Here is an 8,949-nt window from a genome sequence, read left to right on the forward strand (position 1 = left end):
TCAAGATCTAAGTCTGCTTCTACTACTAATTAGCTCTGTGGCTCTGGCCAAGTCACTTAACCTTTCTTAGGCACAGTTTCCTCATTTGTCAAATGAGGATAATCACACCTAGTCTGGCCATACATTTTTGTGGTGGGGAATCTGATACGTGAATGTATGAAAAAAATGCTATAAAATATTCCTAAAAGTGTGGGGTCTAGGGAATCCAGTCTTAGGTCTGTGCTTATTAGCAGAACCACCTTGGACACATCATCTAACCCTCTGGCTTTCAGTTTCTTCATTTGTACAATATAAAATAAAGTAGTTGTAGTGGTAGTAGTGGTGGTAGTAGTAGTAGTAGTAGTAGAGTAGCAGTAATGCCTACTTTTCAAGGATTTGTCAAGTTTAGTGAAATGATACATATGAGCCTTTGCACAAGACCTAGCACCATAATAAGCACCAGAAAAACTGTTCCTTTCTCACTGTCCATCCATCAGGAATATACACACTTTCTTAAGATGAAATACACTTGAGAAACTTCAGAGTCATCCCATTTTCTGACAGAGAGAAACAGGCATGCTATGGTAAAGACACCACCACCATTTACACTTTCCTGAATCTCAAGGTTCATTCCCTTGCCATTGCACCCTTTCCAACACTCCTGATCTCTCTACACCTTCCCAGTCTTCAAACATCACAGCAAACCTTGAGACAAACCACCTCACCAAGCTCCTCAGACTGAGCAAGAAAGTACAAAGAGTATAGGCATAGAAACACAGCCCCAGTGAAAGGCTGACATGGTGATGAATAAACAGCACAAGCAGCACTCCAGACTTTATTATGCTTTTAGTTCTCTTGACTGAACAGAGCCCCTGCCCATGCATCCCTCCCCTCTCTTACCTCCCAACACACACATTCCTCTAGGGACAAGCAGAAGAGAGATTAGCTACATAAACCAGGCAAGCTTGTAAAACAGCTAAAGAATTAAATACTCGAGAAAGTTTTGGCCAAGCTGCTGACCCATTTCCCGCTCTGCAAAGCCCAGGGAAAGAGAGGGAGGTAGAAAGAAAAATAAAGAACCAGGGGGAAACAAAACCAAATTATTAAGTTCTTTTCATTAAATAAATAAACTCCATCTGACAGGCCCTCCCCTGGAGTCCTGGGGTGCCATCAGTCCTGGGAAATGACTTGAGAAAAAAAAATACAACAAAGACTCCTTGGTCTCAACTGAAGCAAGAGAGGCCATTCCCTTCACTCCAGCCAGATTCACATCAGAATTGGAATCTGGAGAAAGGGAGGATGAGCAGCACGTTGGTACTGGTAAGAGTGTGAACGTGGGACCCAGTAAATTTCACTTTGCCCTGTCACATCCACTTCTAAAGTGGTAACGCCCAGGCCTATATGTCAAGCCTCCTGCTGGCCCTTTCCTCCTGAAAGAGCTGTATCCCACTCAGACACAGCATCTCTTCCCTCACCTCATTCTCTACCCATACCTACTCATCCTTCTGCATTCCTTAATCTAGTGCCATCCCTCCAACATTAATGACCAACACATAAAGCTAAAAATATCCATCATCCTCCTCTCTTCCTTCTTCCTCATCCTCCAGATCCATTTTGTTACCAACTGCTGTCCATTCTACTTAGACATATCTTCCAAAACATGTCAACATTCTGCAAATATGGTATCACCAGATTAATTCAGGACTACATCAGCATTTAAGTATCAGTCTTTTTATTAATGTCTCTAATATCAACCTTTCATCCTCCATGTCATCTGTCATAATATCATACATGTTCTTGTACCAAAGAAAAACATCAAATCAGATCATTTCCTGATGAAAGACTTCCACCAACTTAATGTCACACTAGCAGGGCACTTCTGGCCCTTTGCAATATGACCCCTACCTTCTTCTATGGCTGTAATTCCCACCAGTCCTTGCCAAGGACCCTCAAGCCACAATGTACTCTATCATTGCCAAGCATCCTTTTCCATGATTCTCCCCCGCCTGGAATGTCCATGCTTCATATCTGCCCAGTGACCCCTTCCCCATCTTTTAAGACCTAGTTCTAAAGATATCTCTGCCATGATATCTTCCCTGGATTACCAGGCCAAGTTAACCCCTTCCTCCCCACTCTGCTCATGTCACTTATTCTATCATGGGTAGTAATTCTCTATTTCTAATTCTTCCCCAATAGAATGTGAATTCCTCAAGTTTATTCCTCATGTTTAATTCATATTTGCTTCAGCGTGTGGCCTTTATAGGCATTTAAAAATGTTTTACTAAATGAACCAAAGGACAAATTAATGAGGAATTAGCAAGTCAGTAATGTAGACTTGGGTAAATGACTACCCTCTGTGGGTCTCAGTTTCATCATCTGTGCAATGAGGAGGTTGAGTGAATACACTGTAGAAATCCCTTCTAGCTCTGACATTATATGATTTTATGAGTTTTAGCTAAGAGATACTGGATGACTGGACTTTTCTGTGTGAGAACTGAAGCAGAGAATTGTAAATACATAAAGCAGTCAAGAGCCTTCTGTAAACACAGAGGCACAGGGGCACTCGAGAGCAGACAGGTTTACGCAGAGGTAAGCCAGATGTTTTAATTAAGAGCACAGCAATGTACAGTATCCAAACATTATATTATAACTTGCAATCTGATATGCCCACACAAATCCAACTCCAATCCTTCAGAGGAAAAAGTATTGAAGGGGCCAGGAAGAAATAGAAACTGCCTAAAAGCAGGTGGGAAGGTAGGCAATAGGAGCCAGTGTGGGTTAGCAACCATGGAGTTTCTCCAACACAAAAGCCTTCCTTCCCACCCTTATCTTCCAGGACACCCCAATACAAACAGAAGCCTTCCACTTTAGCCAGACTCTATGCACTCACCTCCAGAAGCCAATGCCCATGCTCCTTGTTTGTTCTATTTTTCTTGCCTGGAAAGCTTCTGCAGCCCCTCTCTGTCCTTGTGTCCAAATGCTACACAATCTTGGTGTCCACTCCTTAACCACTCAACTCAAAGTGGTCTTTCTCTCCTTTCTTAAACTCCTCTAACAGTTTGACTATTTGGCTTGACCAGACTTGTTACTGATATCTAGCTCAACACAATGCCTGACAAGTAGTAGATAGTAAAAATTTTTCTGGATTAATGAATGAGTATAATAGGAGCTAAATGGAACCTGTACTGATGAAACTCCCTGCCTCAAGGGGGAATTCTGAGTGTAGTGAAGAAATCAAATCAGTGAAGTAACAGCTGTTAAGAGAAGTAGCCACAGGAATATACCAAACCACAGTGTTGGTTTTTTAGTTTTGTTTGGTTTTGGGATTTGGGGAGGAAGCTTTCCTATGCGCCTATGTCCTTTATGCAAATACTCTGCAAGCTCTTTGTGGAGAGAAATCCAATTTCTCTTCTTCTTCTTTCTTTTCAAGACATCCAACAATGTCTTGTACATAAACACAAAGTACATATTTATCAGTTGATTTTTGTGGATAAATTCAGGATTACTTAAAAGAGAAAAACTACAGAAAAAGTGAATGGAGCAAAATGCTTCTTAGAAAAGGCCTCACCTAAACCAGCATGCTTTGGAGCTTGGTTAAGACTCAAATGTGAGGCTATAAGGAATAGAATGAAAGAAAGAAACTTCAAGGAAAGAGGCAAATGAAAGAATGTGGCTCCAAAAAGCAAATGAGAAAGGGAAGTGGGGGGAGGATGAATAATAGTTTCAAATAAACACTGGGGTCTAGTTAGAATGGAAACAATTAGTGTTGATGGTGTCGGGTCACATAGTACTAGACACATAATGCATTTTGTTTCAGACAAAGTCGTTTTTCTATGTGTGGAAGACTGTAATGGGAACCAAAGCAAGTTTTGTCAGAAAATATTCATTCGGTCACTAGAAGAGAGGGAAGCCTTCAGAGGAAAGGAACCTAATCATTTCCTTCTTTTAATGATGTAAAAGCTGTGTTTGTGTGTGTGTGTGTGTGTGTGTGTGTGTGTGTGTAGCGAGAGATGTTTGAGAATGAGACGAACTGAAACAAGTAATTTAGTTCCTATTGCTTGATTCAGAAATGTTGAAAAGGCAAGAGGGAAGGAACAAAGGAAAAAAGGGAAGAAAGAAAGAAGGTCTACCTTCCAGTCTGGCTGCAAGTCCGGTACTGGTCATGTCTTCTGTTTCTCCTCACTTCCTTTCCAAAGCTCTGCTCTTAGTAGACACTCAGCAAAGATACTACCCAACTTGCCACATGGAAATTTATAAAAAACATAATAATATTTTATACTCTATAAAATCTAAAGGAAGAATCTCAGAATCTTAAGAACCATTGAATTAATGGCCTTCCTTTAATTTTCTTCACACTGTAGGAAACAATATGCTTTGTTTCAATGAGATTACCTTGTCATATGTCTTGACAAGCTTGGCATTAGGAAAAGCACCATATCGCCAGCATGGATTAATGCTCTCTTCCTGTGAAACACTTGAGATGTTTTTCTTTAGATGGAAAACAATACTATTCTATCCTTACTACTGTCTAGGACATGAGCAGAGGTGTCCTTATAAGGATGAGAAGTGAGGCAAATAAGAGAGGCCAACATTTTCTTTCTGCCAAAACTTTTAAACTCAGGAGGATTGACTAAAGTGAACTTCAAAGGCAGATAAAGGAAAGGAAGTCAGAAAAAGTTTAGTTATATATGGAAGAAGGAAGGGAACCACTTTGCTTTGGTAATGGTGGAAGCACTGCACCTGGCTAAAAATGGATGCTTATTGTGTATTTATTGGATGGATGGATGGATGGATGGATGGATGGATGGATGGATGAACAGATGGATGGGTGGAGGGTGGAGTGTGGACAGGTGGATGCCTGGAGGGTAGGGGGTGGACAAGTGGATGGATGGGAAGATGAGTAGGAGGTGAATGGGTTGGCAGGAGGGTGGATGAGTGGACAGATAGAAGGGTGGATGGGTGGAGAGGTGGCTGGCTGGAGGGGAGAGTGGATGGATGGATATGAGGAATGGATAGGGTGATGGATAGATGATCTCTGGGAATTATAGCTCTATGTCCTAGATGGGTCACCTTCCTAAATCATTGCCTGGCCTACTGATCATAGGGATAATACTAAAGGAATTATTTCAAATAGCTGCTTACACTGTGAGACAAGGAAGTACTTCAACTACCTTTAGTTGTTTATTTTTAATGAGTATGGATATATACATCTAATGCCATAAAATATTTATTACCTGTGACTCAGTAACCCCATTTCTGAGAATTTATCCTAAAATGTTTTTCTCAAAAGAAGAAAAATAATTTATTTACATAAAGATGATTTTGAAGCATGCTCTATAAATTTAACAATTATAGCAACCTACAAATATTAAATCATTTCAATATGATAGACTATTAGATAGCCTTAAAATAACAATAAAAATTATGATACGACATGGAAAAATATTCATGGTAAGGGAAAATTCAATATTATATGCACGTGTATAAGAAATATGAATAAATAATAATAATAAATAATAATGTATTTAATAGTAATTACAGTTTTATGCATAACTGCAATTACAATTACATAGAGGTATATTTGCATGTCAAGAGCCTGGAAAGAATCACCAAAAGGACAACAGTATGTATGTTAAGATGATAGAATTCTAGATGAATAATATTTTTCAGTTCAAAAATTATAAAAAGTAGACTTGAAGTATTTCATTTCCTTTAGCATAAGTATAATAATATTATCAAAAGAAATGAAAATAAGGAAAAACATTTTTAAATGATTATCAATGTTGCCCCAACTAAGGCCCTAGTTGGCTCAGCATTTCAGAAAAAGTCAGTGAGCTATGGGGCAGAGCCTAATGGAAGCAAGGAAGAAACACACAGCAGAGGAAGGGAAACCTAGAAATGTATAAGAACATCTCTGAGAATAAAAGGCTCTTATCCTCCTCCCCTGCAAATTCTCTCACCTTGATCGTCTCTTCCCTTTCCTGTGGTCTCCACGACCGTGTCCTGTCAATTCCCCAGACCACAGTTGGCAGCCCTTCCCAACATTTTCAACATTATGCTCTCACATCCTCCATTACTCTATCTCTACGGCCTCCAACATGTTAGCCTAAAAATATACTGAGCATATTCGTTTCTCTTGATGTACAACAAAATTATCACAAACCTAGTCTTTTAACACAACACACTTCCATTATCTCAGTCTGCATCTGTCAGGGCATAATGTAGGTCTCACCAGGCTGCACTCAAGGCATCATCTGGGCTGCATATTTATCTGGAGCCTCAACTAGGGGAGAATCTAACTGCAAGGTCATTTAGATCATTGGCAGAGTTTGCTTCCTCAAAGACACAAGACAGGATCTCCACTTCTCACCAGCTGTCATCCAGAGGCTGCCTCCAGGCCCCAGGGGCCACCAGCAGCTTGCTGCCACATGCCCCCCCTACACACATACACTCAGAGGCAACCTGTGTCAGCTCCTTTCAGACCAGCAGCAGAGTCACTCACTCTAGTTGGCCTCCCACCCTGAGTCTCCCTTACCATAACCATGACTTCACTAAGACCAGTACTTCCTCAAGCTTCTTGTACTTCTGTCTTAGCTTCACTGACACATTTCCAAAGGCAGCTATTCCCTCCCATTCAAGAAGCCCCAAGGATTTCCTTTTAGTTCCTCCCTCTTTGCAAGTTCCTCTCATCTCAGGGCCTTCTCTGCCCCTGCTCCCTGCTCCCCAATGTCTCCCATTCCTCTTTCACCTGATTAACTCCTACTTGGTCTTAGATTCAGTGGCTTTCCTTGATCTCCAAACTACGAGATCATTATGTAATAAAATAACCTCTTAGCATTTATGGGTTTAATATTTATTTCCTCTATTCAGTTGCAGCTCTACAAAAGAAAGAACAAAGTGTCTCTATATCTGTCTTATTTTCTCCCTGCTGTGTTCCTAGTGCTTACTTAGGTTACAGTAGGCATTCAGTGCATACATGGAGAATGAATAAATTGTAAACAACATACCAGAACCTTCTACCCATGACTTACCAAGGCTACCACCCAATTGGATCTTCTTTTGATCTTCCCTGGAACTTCCAGGGTGTCATCAGTGTCTTTCTAATGGTAAAGTCCAATTGTCTGTCCCTCCTCCTACCCTCCTTTACCCGGCTGCAGCTCCTAGCACACTGACACCTTGTGGCTCTCATTCCCTTGGCTTTGTAGCTCTGAACTCTCCTAGCTCCTTCCCTAGCTGTCTAATTACTCCTTCTGGGTTGCCCCCTGTGATTGTCTTCCTCTTAGAATTTCTGCTTCTCCCACATGCATAGATATAAAAAAAAAAAAAGAAAGAAAGAAAGAAAACCCATGCCCAAGTTCTGAGCTCTCTTTCTAACCCCACCTGCATGTCTAGCTGGTAGTTGGATCTTCTCACTCACCAGCACCTCAAACTCAATTTGTCAAAAGTCTCACTCCCTTCTTCTTTGGTTCCTCATCTTTCTTGTAGTGTTAATGTCATCAAAATCACAGAGGTTCAAAACCTCAGAGTCACCTTCAGCTGCTCTCAGTCCCTCTCTGAATTGTCTCCTGCACCCAATCCTTCCCATGTAACTCCCAGACAGCCTCCTACATGACTCCCATTCTCGTAGACCCTAAGGATCACTTACCAGTTGTCTTTCTAAAACACAGTTCTCTCTAGCAAATGATACTCCATAGTGACCATCCTTTGCCTAAAAACAATTCAAACTCCCTCCATGACCTTATGTGACTCCACTGCCTGGCTCCCAAGTGCCTTTGTCATCTTATCTTTGCCCTCACATGTGTTCTTGTCTGGTTAACCAGGGGAGTCACTATTTCCACAACTGCTCTCCTCTGGGCCTTTGTGCATGGAGTTATTCCCTGCTTGGAATGCCCTTCTCTCATCCCTGCTTATAAAAAAACAAAAATAAAACAAAAAATAAAAAGACCTGCTGCCCCTCAAAGGCCAATTCAAATCTAATTTCCTCCATGAAGACTGTAGATCCAGAATCTGTTATTTCCTGTGTGTTCCAGCTACAGCCCTATGCCACTTTTTGAGTACCTAGTACAGTTTTTATAGTAATTTCTTGGGCATGTCTAATCTCCACTACTAGACCATGTGCTCCTTGGCGGTCCTGGTCATCTTCATCTCAGCTGTGTCTCCCATGTTGAGCAGAGGGCCTGGCCCATAACCAACTTGCTATAAAATGTTATTTTGAAAGACCAAGGTTGGCCTGGTGCAAGGCTTCCTTTGCCTAAGTTTTTGAGAGCTGCTCCTATTAGGTTGGAATGATTCAGATTTGCCTCTACCAAGGCTCTACCTCCAAAACTACAAACAGGAAATCCACAGGGAGGAAAAGCTGTGGTTAATAGAAAAGCAAACTCTCAACCCAAACCACCAGCTGCCTTGTTAAAATTAACAAGCAGCAAAGTGAAACATGTGGCTTAGGAGTAGGGTTTCTGATTGTTGTTATTACACACACACACACGCACGCACACACACACACACACACTCAGAATAATACAAAGTACAACTTTCCCAGGAGTAAGCTGGCTTTCACAAGTGGCTGGATGAACAAATGGAAGCTGAGAGCTGAGTTTGGAGCATGGAATCAGTGGATGCTCTTTAAAATCCAAAATAGTAGAATGAAGTGTTACCATATAAACTGACCGTGCCAGACAGTGTTAAAGCCCCTAGAATAAAACCAAGCCTCACTGTCAGGCCCACTCAGAGATGGCACAGCTTAGGCAAGTCACATTGTGTCTTCCTCTTTCCTTCCTTGGTATATGTTCAAATCCTATATCAGTTAAGAATGGGCGCTGTGGATTCACAACGTCCTATGCTGGCATCACGGGTCTGTCATTTCCTGGGACTGTGTCTATGTCTCAGGGCACATGGAGTAGAATAATAGTACTTGACTCATAGGGTTCTTAGCCTTAAATGAAATAATATATGTAAAGCACACTGTAGAGA

At 41.2% G+C, this 8,949-nt stretch overlaps 1 long non-coding RNA gene across 1 annotated transcript in view; it reads right to left on the minus strand.

The window, feature by feature from the left end:
* LOC118354776 (uncharacterized) overlaps positions 1-7,700 on the minus strand; it is a 120,530-nt gene extending 112,830 nt beyond the window's left edge. The window contains exon 1 of the long non-coding RNA XR_007410585.1: positions 7,625-7,700. This is a non-coding gene — a long non-coding RNA (uncharacterized LOC118354776). The remainder of the gene's footprint in view (positions 1-7,624) is intronic.
* Positions 7,701-8,949: the final 1,249 nt, after the last annotated feature.

This window comes from Canis lupus, chromosome 5 (assembly GCF_003254725.2).
Source record: "Canis lupus dingo isolate Sandy chromosome 5, ASM325472v2, whole genome shotgun sequence".
Lineage (NCBI taxonomy): Eukaryota > Metazoa > Chordata > Mammalia > Carnivora > Canidae > Canis > Canis lupus.